The sequence below is a fragment of the Camelus dromedarius genome, chromosome 32, assembly GCF_036321535.1.
Source record: "Camelus dromedarius isolate mCamDro1 chromosome 32, mCamDro1.pat, whole genome shotgun sequence".
Lineage (NCBI taxonomy): Eukaryota > Metazoa > Chordata > Mammalia > Artiodactyla > Camelidae > Camelus > Camelus dromedarius.
In genome coordinates this window covers 11887413-11904018 of record NC_087467.1, presented here as the reverse complement: position 1 = coordinate 11904018, position 16606 = coordinate 11887413, and positions in this window count along the sequence as shown.

Here is a 16606-nt window from a genome sequence, read left to right as displayed (position 1 = left end):
TCTATGGCATTCTGATACAGCATCCTGCACAGACTGCAACAAAGAGCTAATCCTGTGTCCCCTTTGAAACGGGTTGATGTAGTGGCAGTGTATGTGTCCATCGGTCTTTTCTCACGAGGGGAAACACTCTTGATTGTTAAAAACACCTTCTCCACTAAAGCCTGAAATTCTACCATCAGCACAGTCACCCGTTGTAAGCAATCCTCTTTTCTTTTACAGTGAAATACTCTCAGGAGTCCTCTGCACCTTCATGGGAATGAACCCGTATTTCCTCAGAGAGCTGCTGCGCAGACTGGCCACGGGAGAGCACAAGGTGGAAAGGAAGGGAGGTGAGGTCAGGGCAAGAGCTCAGCCTAATACATTGCCCCGCCCTGCAATGTGGGCTTGGCCCTGAATGCCAAAGGGTGCTGACGATCCAGGCCAGGGGTGCTGGGAGAGGAGAACCTCCACTGTTGTTTCTCTTGTTTCTCGTTAGATCCTGCCCTTCCCCACAATTTACTTAAACACCATGCCTCCTGAATCTTGCTCTTGGGCAAACTGAAGAGAGAGCCTGGATGCGACCCATGGGAGGTGGATTCCAGCAGAAACGGAGAGCTGATGGTAATGAGAGGGATGACTGACTAGGTCTCTATGGGGAAATACATGTATGGGGTGTGTGTGTGTGTGTGTCTGTGTGTCTCTGTGTACATAAATACATGCAGAGAGAGAAAGAGAAGTAGAATGGAAAATCATTTGTTCATTCATTTAAATTTTTTAAAAAATTGAAGTACAGTTGATTTTCAATGTTGTGTTAGTTTCTGGTGTACAGCATAGTGATTCAGTCATAGGCATATATATATATATATATATATATTCTTTTTCATTATAGGTTGTTACAAGATATTGAATATAGTTCCCTGTGCTGTACCATAGGACCTTGTTGTTTATCTATTTTATATATAGTAGTTTATATCTGCTAGTCCCAAACTCCTAATTTATCCTTCCTCCATCCCGCTTCATAACCATAAGTTTGTTTTCTATGTCTGTGAGTCTGTTTCTGTTTTGTCAATAAGAACATTTGTCTCATTTTTTTTTCTGATTCCACATATAAGTGATATCATGGGGTATTTGTCTTTCTCTGCCTAACTTACTTCACTTCATATGATAATCCCTCGGTCCATCCATGTTGCTGCAGGTGGCATTATCTCATTCTGTTCGTTCATTATTAATTCATGTGATAATCATGAAATCATTGCATGTGAAGCCTAGCCCTCAATCCCAACAAATCCTCTCTGTCTTTGGCAAGGACAGTAATGCATGCGAGACTAGAGTGCCAGAAGAAATGAGTAGGGATGCTGCCATGCGTACTGATGGAGGAGAGGCAGGTGCCAAGGGGACAGCAGAGTTGTCAGCACAGGGGGCAGCTTCACGTGGTGCCGCTCCCTCCTGCGGCTGATGTGATGGTGTCCATCGCAACTGCTGCAGCCTAGAAAACTGCTCCCACCATTCCTCTCACTGAAGGACTAAAATTTCCCCCAGCCTCTCAGTGGGCTAACCCAGCCTTCCCTCCATTGTTTTGCTTTTGAAAGATTGAGGCAATTTCCATCCTGCAGAGAAAATTTCCCATGACTGAGGACATACCCAAGGTAACTGATCATTTCAGCTGCCATGCTCTGTGATATTTATTCCTAAGGAAGATGCATTTTAAAAAGGGAAATCTTGAAATGTGGCTTTAAAAATTAACCCTTGAGGTCAAATAGCTTTCAGGAGCCTTGCTTAGAAAGAACAGTGTAGGAGAGAAATGAAGTAGCTACAGGGAAATTTAACTGAGAAGACTCTCTCTCATATATATATATACATGAAATATATCTATATATGTATTTATAAAGTATACTATAACAATATTATAATATATAACATAAATTATAGTATGTATTATATTTTTAATCTATATACATTTAAATTATATATATAAAGTGAATATTTATAGATATATAATTAGCATGCTATTAGGAGAGGCTAGAAAGCTTTTATTCCCTTCCCCAACCCAAAGCTTAATGGAAAAAGGACTGTGATAGAGAAACTCAGCTGCTTTATAAAGGTTACCTAATCACCACCAAATCCCGCCTTTCCCTCTTTCAGGGGTCTCTACTTCCCTTCCCCTCTCCCTCCTTTCCTTGCTTCCTAAGGATCAGGTATGCAGAATTCAACTTATTAAACGCCTCTCAGCCTGTGAATTACTATCATCATCATCTGTTAGAGTCTCTCTTTTAAAAATTCAGTTTGTTCCCTTTTATCTGATTTTCTCAATCAAAATGTATCAAATGGGGCTAAAATCAAGGTGTTGGCGAGGCTGCATCCTTCCTGGAAGCCCTAGGGAGAATCCTTGCTCTTCCCTGCCTCTAGAGGGCACCTGCGTTCCCTGGCTCACAGCTCCATTTTCTCTCTTCAAAGCCATTGACATTGAGCCAATGTCTCCTCAGGCTGCCCTTTCTCTGGTTCTCCATCTGGTTCTCTGTTTCTCCTACCTCCATCTTCTACTTTTAAGGACCCTGTGATTACAATGAGTCCACCCAGACAGTCCAGGATAAATCTGGACAATCTCCTCCTCTCTAGGTCAGCTGATTAGCAACTTTAATTCCATGTGCAATCTTCATTGCCCCGGGTCACGTAAGATAACATATTCACAGTTTCCGGGGAGTAGGATGTGAGCATCTTTGGGGGACCATTAATCTGCCTACCATTGGTAGCTCTTTAAAATGAGGCCATGGAGAGTGGACTTGAATCCAAACCTTGACCTGGAAATAATTCTCAAGCCCAGCTGAGATCAGCAGAGTTGCCTGAGCTGACCTGAAGGCACACGAGGAAGACATAATGCTATGTCTCCCAAGAACAAGAAAGACATAATGCTACTATGGCCACTGAAATGCTGAGGTTGTTTGAATAATACAAACAATATTTGACTCAAACATTTACAAACAGAATCATCTAAGAATTGTAACCTGGTTTCACAAGATGTCAAAAAGTTTGTGAAAAAATATCATATTCTGTTTTCTTCAGGCTAAACATCCAAATTATTTTATCTTTCGTTTGTAGGATCTTCACTTACTTAGTTGTGTTGGATTGCTGTATCACATCATCACACCATCTCCTTTTTCTGGAGCAAGAATTATCTTCCCCAGAATCCCATTCCTCCTGTGGCTCTGGGGCAGAGTTTAACAGTGAGAAATTCTCTTGTAAGACTTGAAAGGTGTTAGAAAAGGACTGGCTATTAATCTCTGAGGGAAGCTGCCCAGGAAAGGAGAACCACCCTCTTCAGTGCTTCAGACCAAGATTGCCAGTGTGGCGTCCCAGACCTCCCTTTCCCTGCTGTTCCTACAGTGATTTAAGCCCACATTTCCCATATTCAAATCCTTTATGCCTGGAATGCATGGTGTGGCCTTTGTCTTCTGACCAAATCCTGACGGATACAGCATCAGTAGACACCAACTGAGGACATACTATGGGCCAAGCAGCACACTCTCACATCGGCCTTAGTTAGTCTCCACCCCTTTAAGGCTGTCACTTTCATACAGAACCATGTTTGCCCGCACTCTCTTCAAAGTCTGCTCACAACAAATTCTCAGAGTCCTCTTATGAGAGATGCTGAAATTATCTTTGTAAGTTAATCATTAATACATCTTCATTATGTTGACATGGATCATTTTTCTATAGATATGATTAATTACTATTTCCACACCTTATATTCCTTTTCAGACTCTTTTCCTTATCTAAACCAACCTGCATGTATTTTTTTGCAAATGCGATACATTCTTTTCATAAAAATTATATTGGGCTTTTTTTTCCAATTCCAAAATCTTAATAACCCACCTAACATCAGCTCTTCAGTTCTAGTTACATACTATAAACTTGTTGATCAGGTCATCAATAAATTTATTGATTAGGAGAGATTCCAGGATCAATTCCTGCCAAATTCTGCTCAATGTATCTGCTCAGGCTAATGTGAAGCTCCCATATGCAGCTTTCAAGTCCCTGGAAAGAGTAACATGGTGGTACCGCCTGTTCTTAATCTGTGTTAACCGTGATCTGTGGTTTAGAATCAAAGGCTTTACCAAAGTGAAAATGAATAAACTTTACTAAAATAAGAATAAAATCTAAAAAACTATAAAGCATTACTCAATTCACTGAAGTCAATTATACTACATTTAAAATACATGATGAATTCTTCGTATTTCACATTCAACTCTTGTGCACAATAATGCCAACTCAAGTTTTGGCTCCTCATATTTATTGGAATTTTCATCTATTGGCACTAGGCATTTATTAATGTGTGAATATTTAATTTGTCAACTCATAAAGGACACAGATGATGGGTGTGCTTGAGCATCGATATGGTATTTCTAACATATAGCCCATTATTATTTTGTAAATGAAAAAAGGTGAAATTGAAATTATCATCATAAACTATCTGAGAAGATTTCTACAAAATTGACAGTTCAATCATAAAAACTGGTCAAATCCTTATTCCTCCAAACTTGTTTGAACTTTTGGACGATTCCTGTCTCACCACATGATTGTTACCCTTATTTCTTTTTCCTCCTCTACTCAGGTGAACCACTAACCAGCTATGGCCCTGAGACTTTAGAAGAGCCCCGTCCTGTGAGCATCATTTGTCCCAGGAGGAATGTTCTCCTTTGTCAGCGATTTAATATAGCAGACGCTGCTGCCAGGTCTTTTTTGTTAGTGCTTCATGCCTCCTCTCCAGTTCTTTTGTCTATGTTACTGTGCTCTTGTTTTTATACGTCTTTCCCCCAAACTGTGTCTGATCCTCTGATATTTGCACTCTTCCAGGACTCTGGAATTTGATCTAATGCCTTCACTTGCTTTCTGGTCACTGAATTTCCCTGACTCCTGACTTGATTTGTCCATGGCGTTGCCTTGCCCTTGGGCTTCACAGGTCAACCTCTCAGAGTCTTGCTCTGAGCATGGAGTCCCATGCAACTCAATTCTCTGTGGCTTTTCTGCTCCTGTCTTACCTGAATCTTTTATCTGAGTTTCTTACCTTAATGAGGGTTAATGGCTTATATAATGATGGCGATGTGCATACAATGGACATTTTAGCTGTGCCACAGTCTTCAAACTTTAGCTCTCCCTAACATTCAAGGATCACTTGAAGTTTTAAACTTAGTATGTAAAAAAGTTTTCCCCCATTAAAAAATATTTCACGCTTCTGAATATTGTATAGCTTTTATTCTAAGTGGAAATGAATTCTATCTTGATTGGAGGGGATGTGTAGAATCAAATATCTGAATAAGTTACGTCATCGGTCTACCGCAGCCTTTTCCAAAATGCGGATCATGTAATACTCATTGATATGAGATGAATAAAACCAAGATTGCATTTGCAAAGTTTGGGAAATACTGGGTTTATCAAAGTTAGGCAGGTTTCTTTTATGTAGGTTTCCTTTGAGCCTTTTATATGTTAATTGAATTCTGAATCTTTATGATAAGAGGTAAAGTTTGCAGAATATCACTGACTAGTTTGACTACAGATTCCTTTTATCTGTGCAAAACCTTTTTACATCTCACTGGATACCAGGATTCCAAGGAACATGATTTGGAAAATGCTGCAAGATAGGCTTTCAGAAAACGTTTTAATGATAAAGCGCACACAGATCAAAACAGCTCCCACTCAACAAGAGAAATCTGCCTCGTTGCAGCCCGAGTTAATATTAATCTGTGAGCCTGAGACAGGAACTCATCAGGAGAGTTAGACACAGTTCAGAGCTATCAAAAGCATGAGAACCAACCGAGCATTGTGATCGCTCTCTGGTGGAAATGCCTATTACGAGTAACCTTCCTTTTTCATCTCTAAAGCACAATGCATCCAGAGTGCAGAACTCTCTCCTCTCTTACTGCTTTATTGTAACAAGAACCATGTGATAGAACTCATTCCGTCCAGCGCGCTCTGACATAATGACCATATGACGATGCTTATAGGTTTGAAGCAATCCTATTAGTGCATGTGACTGTTGAAGTAGACTCTGTTGGAAGCTCAAAGCTAAACTGGGAGGGTCTATAGTCAACCATTTTTTCTAAGTTTTAATTGCAAAAATAATATCAAATTCTCAAAATGGTATAGGGCAGGATAATATCTTTACCTATTAGCCATTGTGTTTTTCAGTCCTTTTATTTTTCTCTTTCTTGTGATTTTCCCGAACTTATTCCATCCCATAAATTCCATATTCTATAACCACTGCCTTAGGGGGAAAAACACGGAAGAAAGAAAAAAATTAATCAAATTCTTACCTTTCAGATTCAGTACTTAGGTCAGAACACAGAGAAGAGATCTCGAAGAATAGCTGAAGATCTCGGCTGTCCTGACAATCGTCTAGATGAAGAGTCTGGAGGAGGAAGGCAGAAGACGGAAGAGCATGCTGTGAGCAGAGGTCAGTGGTACCAAGACCAGTGAACAAGACCTGAGTGATACATTGATTGGAGGGGCATCAGTGTCCAGTACCTGTCTCATCTCCAGCTGAATAATCATAGCTGTCAACAATTCCTGAAAGCCAGGTAGAAGCCAAGAAATCACCTGCAAATCATCATGTTTCCGTTCCAGGGAGCATGGTGTTTTGCTCATATCAAGCTGGCATGTTAAGCATAGTTCCCATTGGCATCAAAGAAGGACCTAGCTCCCACCAGTCTTGGATAGCTTGCCATCCAATAAGAGTGGGTCCCCTCTGTGCCCAGAGACTTAGACCTCAAACTTGAGTTATGTGAACAATGCTCCTTTAGCAGCCCAGCACATTAGCCAGCCCCTCAGAGCCAGATGGCCCTAGCTGCTTAGAGGGGTAATAGTGATGTGCTCAGGGTACTTGTGGACACGGACTAGAACCAGTTCAAGATCTCCCTAGGTCCGATCAATATTGAAACATCTCACCTTATTCATTCTCATAGATAGGATACAAACTCAGGCTGATGTTTGGCCAAAGAAATTTATTTAAAAAATACATTAACACATTCCTTGACTTAAAGACCTCAAGCTATTTATTGTTTAAAATCTACTTCCAATAATGTTTTGAATTTTTCAAATCACCAACTGTAGTAAATTCTAGCATGCAGGATGGTCTCCCAGAGTGACACATCTCTAAAAGAGTTAGTTAGGACAATGGACCATGATGGAGATGTGCTCTCATCTCCAAAGATAACATGAGAACCATAACAGCCCCTTGGCAGTGGTTCCTCTTTTTAAGGGTTTGTATCTTACATTGCCCCATCTTCCAAATTCTTAAACAGCTGAGGCACAGGGCTGACCTCCTTCTAAAATGATTGGGAAAAATGCTTAGTGTCTGTGTGAGGTTTCAGAAGTGATGAACTTGCTATTAGTCTCATCTGATTTAGGCTCCAGTTCTTGCCTCTAAAACTAAAATGCTTCACGTCCACATAAACTTTGAAATAATCTCTCCAAGCATGTGTGTCTGGAAGCATTTCCATTCTGTTAGAGCAACTGAAGTCTGTAGGACATCTGAAACCCTTAATCTTGCGTCGGGCTTGCTGATCATGGACTGTCTGCTGGCATTTCCATTTTTATTTATACGTTAGTTTTTTTCTACACGATCAACTTTCATTGTTAAATTTTCTTCCGTGTCACAGGTAACTTTCCCAGAACAGCAGATGAAAAGCTATGAAAATACTACTGCATATTCTACCTTGATATTTTTGGAAAATAACTTTTTTCCTTTGTATTCAAAGATCCTGTTTCTTAGAGTTATATGTATGCATAAAATTTGGTTAAACAGATTTGTGCACAATAAAAAAAAAATGTCTTCTTGTTTGTATGCAGACTGAGTTTTTGTTTTAGGCAGTACCCAAGAGTTGAGTGGAAGACACTGCTATAAAATGCATTTAAAAAGAGCTCATAAGCATTTCCTCCCCCTGCACCACACGCAGCTAAAAGGCTACATCTTTGCCCCTTAGTTAGCATGTTAATTTTAAACAAATTTGGAGAGGCTCAAAGTCTATTTTGCTTCCATCTCAATCACTTATTAAGAAAGTCCTGCTGGAACATTTTCTTTCCATAAATAGTAGAGGATCTCTCCTTTTGACCTCAACACACAACAACTAGAAAGCAGAATGGTAAAGTGGTAAATACATTTATTTTTGTTATCATAGACCAAGAACTGAATCTCTAAATCTTTATGATTTTCTGCCTGTACTAAATTCAGGAAAACTTTCTGAGCCTCAGCTTCTTAATCTGTAAAACGAGGATGTTAAAATCTGCCAGACCCAATTCAGAAAGTTGTTACACATTTCAAATGTGATGACGTCACTTGAAAGAACATCTGACAATAAAAGTGACTGTTTCTGTTTTATGCAAAGTAAATTTAAACACATAATCTCAGGGATCCTCAAAACAAACAGGTAAGGAGTGTACTGTTTTCCATTTTCAGATGAATAAATTAATTTGAGGCAAATTAAATTAAATTTACTTGCTCAAGACTCTACAGTTTGCCAGTGGAAAATTTCTGCAAGGCAAACAATACAAAAATCCAAAAGGCTAAAGACAAATGAGGAAGAGGTAACACTGACAACTTGGGATAAAGTCTATTATTTTTAACCAAATGCTAAGCAGATTAAAAAAATCACTTACTAGAAAAATTGGCACGGCATCAAATATAAGTTAGCATGTCACAGAAAACAATTGCTGAAGTACTCTCAGATGTTAAGCCTAACCAATAATTAAAGACGTGCAAAGAAATGTAACCAATAATTAAAGGCATACAGAAAGTTTTGTGTTTCTCTGTGTGTGTGTTTCATGTAGTCAAAAATGAAAAATGTGACACTGTGCTGTTGAAGGTGTAGGAGAAAGGTTCTCTATTCACTGTTAATGAGAATGTAAATTCAAATAAATTTTGGAGTGCCTTGTGGTAATATACATTAAAATGCATAACATATTGCCCTTTGACCCAGCAATTTCACTTTTAGAATTTTATCCTGCAGGTATTTGTACAAGTATATTATTTCCAAGCTTATTTTTAGTAGGAAGCAATTCAAAACACTCCAAATGACTCCCAATCTGGAACTGGTTGAGTGGATTACGATCTGAACCTACAATAGGATGTTAGGCTCTGGTTAAAAGTAGTGAGACAATGTTGCGTACATGGAACGGACCGATGGCAGAGATGTATTCTCACGTAGAAAAAAGTTTCAGAAAAACATGGTTAGCACTTTGCTGGTTGTTTATAAGGTGTGTATCTCTAGGTACACACCTATTTGGCACATACATCAACGATTTCTAGAAGGTTTTCACTAATTTGGTAACAAGGGTTATTTGTTTGGAGGGAGGAGTAGAAAGATCGGGGTGGGAGACGTGTTCTCTCTGTTTACACCTTCAGGTTCAAGTTGTTTATACCCGAAAGCCATCCCCTTCCAAGAGGGTTTGCTTTCCTGTGCACCGCACCGCCCTTTGAGAATGCTCGTAAAGCACAAAGAGCGAAATGCCTGTGACTTGTAATCTTCCCCTGTGTTGGTCTGACGGGCTTTGACCATCACAGAACGGTTCTTTTCGCTGAGTTCTCTGAGATCGCTCTGATTGCCCTTCTCGGCCGTCGACGCCAGCCATCTGCCTGTTTTCCCTCAGATCCCTTCTCTGTTTTCCCCTCTGCTTTCAGTCTCCGAGATCGGGCCCCGCATATGGGACTTCCCGGGAGTCACTGACCAATGGCTTCAGTTCGGTTTGGCCAGTGGGAGATACTGGCAGGAGGTTGGAAGGAGCAAGAGGAGGGAAGTCAGGGTACTTCTCCCCTCCTCTCCGCTCTGAGCGGCATCTTTGGTGGGTGGTGGTGATGGCCTCTCTGGCAGCCTCGCCCTCCACGCCGGCCCCCCCGCAGCTACAGTTCAGAGGGTCCACCCTCCCTCCCTGCTTCTCCCTCCTGAAGGATGCTAGCAGCTTCCCTAATCCTTGCTAATCTTTTTGGCCATCTCACCTCCTCTGTTTCTATTTCCAGCTCTCTTTATACTGTTCAACGAGTTTCTCACACAAAATCCTCTCCTGAATTCCATGGGCTGGATTCTGTCTTCTTGTGGGACCCACACAAAATTGTGCGTTGTGGGAGACACAACTGACGTTGAATCTGTATGCCACAAACTGTACTGCTTGATAAACTGAGTGTAAAATAAACAGATGCAAGTGGAAAGTTAGAGAAGAAGGAAGCTAACCATTCAGACTTCTGTTTTGTGCCGAGTTTTCCTGCTATTCAAAAATAGTAATCTTCACCCCCTTTTTATGCAGTAAATATTATTATCCCCAAATCACAGTCGAGAAATAGAGACTCAGACAGAGTAATTAATTGGCTTGTAAGCGGCAGAGCTGGGATTCCGCTCCAGGTCTTTCTGACTCTAAAGCCCGAGATACTGCCGAGACGCTGTAAAGCTGATTTTGATGTCTCTCCTTCCCCCTTTTAGTGTTCTTTGTGTCACTTCCTCATTCCGGCATCTACCATCCACTGGCCCCCTTTCGGCACAGTGTCTCATATTTCTAACGTTCATCTTCTACTCTGCCACAGAAAACCACTTATCTGTGTTACTTTTCTTCAATGCCTTGCTTTCTGCTCATCTGATAACCAAATCTGAACTGAGCTATTACTTGATGGTCATTCCTATTCTGCCAGAAGGGAAAAAAAAAAGAAAGGATTTGAAATTTGAAGTCAAGCCTGCCAGAGTTCCTCTAAAACCATTTCCTTGTTCATTCACTTTTCTTTCCAGAAAATGCACCGGTTGCTAGATACACAGCACTGAGCAAGACAGATTGCGGCGTGGCAGGGAAGAGAGTCATCAAACAATTTTATTGAGTTCTATGGAGGAGAAATGTTCTGTGGAAGCATCTGAGAGGAAATTGTACTGGAGAGTCCAGAAAGCCTTCCCTAAGGAAATGAAATTTGTGTTGACCATTAAGGAGGCACTGGAGAAGTAAAGGCAAAGTAAGTGGGAGGGAGAGAAAAATTACATGACAGCCTGTATATTGGTCCAAGGGCAAGAAAGAGAGTGGACCATCAGAGGAATTTTTTTTTAAAGACCAGTAATGCCAGTGTGTAGAGAAGAAAAAGCTAAGACAGGAAAGCTAGGAGGCAGCCCGATCATGCAGAGCCTCAAGGGACATATTAAGGGTCATGGACTCTGTCTTTCTGTCCAGCGAGGAATGGGAAACCACTGGAAAGTGTCTAGCAGGGAAGAGGGACACACTCTTGTTCCTAAAATGAATACGCGGGCTGTATTACGGAGAGGGACCTGGAGGAAGGGGATAATGGGTGCAGCACATCACCTAAAAGACTTCCTGAGTATTCTTGATGAGGGAGGAGGGTGGCTGAAACCACGGGCAGCTGGAGGGAGGAGGAGAGAAGTGATGGATCTGAGAGAGATTTAAGAGGTAAAACCAATAGGGTTTGGTGAGTCAAGGAGAAGGAGGAATCAGCAATCACTCCTAGTCTCAGGTTATGTGCTAAGATGCGGAAAAGGCGAGAAAGAGTAGGTTTAGCTAGGAGAATCCGTGAGTTTTAGACGTGCTGGATTTGTGGGTCTTTGAGAAATCGGAGTGGGCATTTATATGCTGACTAGGCACTGATATCTACCCTTTTCAAGCACAGATGAGCGACCAGGACTAGATATAGAATCTTGAGGTTGTTGGTTCTTGGATGACGATTGAAGCCACGGGGAGTCGATGTGGTTTTCTAAGGGGAAAGAGGGCCCAGGAGTGAAATTCTAAAGAATAAGAGAATTTCTGACCTGAGAGAGTAGGCTAGAAGGAGGAGACACTACTGTACTTAAATTCAAGATACTGTAGTTGCATTAGGACGGGTGGGGTCTCAGAGCTACCGTTCAGCTGTAATGTTGGGAGGGGGCGGGTTTGAGGGGAGCCGTATCAGACAGCAAGGACCGCTTCAGACACTTAGCTAGCCCAGATACGTGCGTGTGTGCACACGCGTCTCCCCTTCTGATCCACTGGGAAGGCACGTTCACATGGCTCTTTCCCTTCCTAAGTTGGCGCTAGTTCTCAGGCCAAAAAGATGTTGCAGAAATGTGTCAGCAAAATCCAAAGACGTGTCCAGTCTCACCTTCGAGGGTGCTGGTGGTGGCCTGGACAGACTGTCAGTGTTTCGTTAACTTCAATCTTAAACTAATCTCAGTTCCAGGATTTTGCAGTAAATGTAGTCAATGGACATATTCTTCATTCCTCTCTTATTTATTGTCCCCTGTAGGAGCGATTTTATTACCTCCTCAGTCGTGGGTCTATATGAGTAGCTTTCCCATTCTACAGCAACTAGAAAGCTGACTGGAGCAAGCAATTACTGGGAGTCCTTGATAACGCTCCTTCAGCACATTGGCTTCAAATTCTCTCTCTCTCTCTCTTTCTCTTTCTCTTTTTTGACTCTGCCTCCAGGCTGCAGGCTGATCTACTACAGCAGGTGGGGGAGGGAGTGGTGTGGTTGTGTCCCCAAGACACTGAGTCCTGCCCAAGTCACGCCCCGCTGGGTCCATCACCATCAAGCCTTTCCCTCTGCTTTTCCCAACCACCTTGCTGACCATCACAGCTAAGGCGTCAGTCCTACCTTTTACTTCTGTACCATTCAGTACTTACCTCCTGAAATACAGTTCTGTTCCCATAGCCATGAAAAATTATCAGTGAGCTTCTCAGCATCAGGTTGAGTAGCCTTTCGTGGCACTCATACCTCTTCAACTTTCAGGAGCATTTTACCCTGGTCACCACCACCATTTTTGACTCAAAAGTTCCCTCTTCTTTCACACTTTCTGGAATCCCCTGCCTGACATCTCAGGGACTACCCCCTTGCTAGCCTCTTTCTTCTCTTTCTACCTATGAATGAGGCGGGACCCAAGCTTCTGTCTGCGGTCTCTTCTCGTGTCCCTCTTATTTTATCTCACTCAGTCTGAGAGATTTGAACTTTCACCTCTTTGGGAATCAGCATCCTTAGGGTGAACGTTCTTCAGTCTCAGGGTCCATATTTCCAGCAGTTTGACGGACATGCTCTCCTTCCAGCACAATGCTTTAAAAAATACTCACATATCCAATCCATCAAGCAGCCTCTTGCTTCTAACTGCCCTTCTTCAGGCAATGGACATACACCTCGAGCTGCCATCTGGCTTAAAGTTTGGGCTTTTCTTATTTACTTCTCCACCTCTTCACATTTCATAGTCCGTTGCCAAGTCTAAAAGCGGCTCCTTTGCCACGCTTTGCCCTCCCAGCCCTCTCTGTCCCTTCTGATGCCGTTGTACTGATTGCAGAGAGAGGAGCACTTACCTTCCCTACTTTTTTCACCACCTCCTGCCCTGACATCCTCTGACATCACTGCAAGTTAGTTTTCCTAAGGTCAGACTGAAATGAATCCTATTCTCTAAAAACACAATTGCTTGTCTGATATTACTTTCCGTAAACAGCCTCAGTCTGCCTGCTCGGGTTTCTTTGGTCTCCTGTGTCCCTCCAGCCAGCAGGACAACCTTTGGTTCTCTCAGAGGCCCATCTTAGGATTTATGTTGGTTCAATCTGCTCCTGAAGCATTCCACTCTTTCCCTTTCTAATACTACCTTTTGACCCCAATTTCACACTATCTTGTCCATCAAGTTCTAATTTTTACACCAAGAAAATACCTTTTTCCTCTTCTGTACTCTGTAAGACTCAGTTTGTATGACTTTTACAACTCATGCATTCATCCATTTATGTATCTTATTTCCCTTAGCAGATTGGAGGCCTCCCGGGAGCAAGGGTAGGATTTTATATGTATTTTATTACCCACAGGGCCTAATACTTTGTCTTATTGTATTCATTTGTGGTAGATGTGGCTGTAGGTATTAGAATAGCCCCAAGAATAGTGGCTTAAATAAGATAAAAATTACTTTTCTTTTGCCTAAACAAATTTGGGGCTGGAAATGAGAAGACTCTGCGCCACAAAGTCGTCAGAGATCCAGGTTCTTTCTCAGTTGTTGTGCTACCGTGCATGACTTTGACCTTGGGAACCAGGATGGTTTCTGCACTCCTGAGTGAGAAGAAAGGTGGGCTAAGGAATAAAAGAGCTAAGGGCACATTTGTTCTGTCTCTTAAGGAGGGCTCCTGGAGGCCACCACAAGTAACATCCCTTTTTATTTTGCTGACCAGAGCTAGTGGTGTCACGTGGCCACACCTACCTGCAAGAAAGGCTGAACTGTGATCTTTGTGACTGGTGGCTAATTTATAGACAAAAAATTGATTACTCTGGGAAAAGGGAAGATGAAAGTAAAGCCATAACTTGGGTGATAATGTTGTGTCAATGGAGATTCATTGATTGTAACCGAAGTGCCACTGTAGTGTCAGTGTCTACGGTGGGGGAAGTTGTGCATGTGCGGGAGCAGAAGATACGGGAACCCTCAGTGCCTTCTGCTCAATGTTGCTGTGAACCTAAAATAACTCCAAAGAATAAAGTCTATTAAAAAATTAAGACACACTTAGACATCTCTGCTCCATTTCTCTAGAAGAGATTGGAACAAATATTGTGGAATAAATGAATGAATGACAATAGTGGGTGAAAGATAGTATGTGGAGATCAAAATTGTTTTCCAAGGGAGTTATATTTAGATTTTTTTTTAACTTAGTGAACTTCATACTTGATAATCCTATTATCCTTATTTCTGGGTTAGTGATTATAGTCTTATTAACTTCAGGAAAAGAAATCTTCTAAAATCAGTTTTTAATCAAGCATAGCTTTACTGGATTCATACCTAAATAATTTCTTTTAAAAGAGAGGAGGTATTTTTTTTCAATCTTGTATTTCTAAAGCTTGATAATTACCATTATATTTGCATGGACTTCTAAAGTAGCTTCTTCAGCTACTATACACAGAACTTCAATTCTTTTAGGGTAGGCACCTACAGCTCTAGTAAAGAATTTGTGTGTGTTTTCAGATAGCTCTCTCTAATTGTATATTTCCCCTATGTTTCTGCTGCCAAGTGAGCATTAGAAAGGTAATTTACCTTTTAATACTGGCCCACTTCTTCAGTCTCTACATAGATTTGAAAATTTAACAGGTTTTGTTTTTCCTTTTTCCCTCATGCTGTCCCGATTCTTCTGGTTTCCCAAGAAGATAACTCGGTGAGTGCCAGAGGAGACTAATCTGTTCACTCATTTAAAAAAATACCCATTAATGTAATAATGAAGTCTTCTTCAGGTAAACTACATTACTGGAAACCTAACGTTACCCATCGAACCTGGAGAAAAGGGGGATGTAGCTGGATAAAGTAAGGACCTGCCAGAATCGGAATATTCGGAGTGTTGATGAGAGCTAAGTCCTGATAATGGCTGATGGGGAAGCGTCTCTCTCAGATTGCTGGCCTTTCTCCTGGAGGAAACCAGAAAGGAGGCAACCTTCTTGTTTTTCCCGGGGTGGCACTTACGGTGTCACATCCACTCAGTCTTTTTAGTTCACAATCCTTTTCATCAGGGCCTCCCCAATGTTAATCCTCCCACCTGTGAATCCATTTAGACCCAAGAGAAGGTTAAAAGCATATACTCTGTGGTAATTGTTCTAAACAGGCTTAAATTAAATAAGTTTTCAATGACTCAGAAGTTTTAAGTGGGACCATGATTTTGATTTTACATTAACAGGAAGGAGTTTTGAGGCTCCTCCCTGAAATCGGTGCCCCGAAGTTAAGGAAACACTTCCGAATTTATTTGTTGTGGACCCTCTGCGATACCTTATGATTTAATTCCCCGATTAGAGAGTGTTCCTCTGCAGTCTCTTTAAATTCCCTTGATCTTGAGTCTTTTCTCTTCTCAAATGTACTATTGATCAACTGATGTACATGTTCTTTTGTCCTCTTTGAGAAGAGTTATTATGAGTCCATTGTTAAACTCCTAAATGGGTCAAATCAATTTTTCAATTGCCTGAGAATAAATACCAAATTCCTGTCTTCCAGGAGCCAGAAGCAAATAAACCTCTCCCCACTAATGCAATAAAGTCTCTTTTAAGTGTTATTGCTGGTAGGAGGGAGAAGTTCTCCGTTATTTGTCAAACCAAATGAAATGCTCTGATTATCTCTTTGAACCCACTTAAATTACAACTATCACAGATATCTGTCAAATTTCACTGACATAAATTGTCTTCTCTTGGAAACTGAAAAATAATAATAAGCCATGAACATCTTTATTTTTTTTTTGTCATGAATTTATTTAATAAATATTTTGGAGTATCTAGGATGTACTTAGCACTGTGGGGAAAATTTACAGTTCTCCTTTTTAATGTTCTTAAAATCTAGTTGGATAGCCTCCAGGAGATTGTAAAGAGGGACCTGCAGGGGATAAAGACCTTGGAGGATGTTGGGTTGAAAGAATCAGTTGTATCAATGGGAAAGTACACAGAAACAGAACCAGGTGAGAACTTGGTTTGAATACAGGACAAATGAAAGCCTCAGAAAAAAAACACAAAGTCCAGTCCTTTGGGTCCAATTTTAAATCCTTTTCAGGGTTTAGGATCAGAAAGTACAATACAATGGGAAAAGCTAGGAAGAGCAAGGTAACAGCAGATGGTAGGAGACAAAGGTATGGAAAGTCAGGTGGGGACTGATGATACACAGGAAGCACCTTAGGC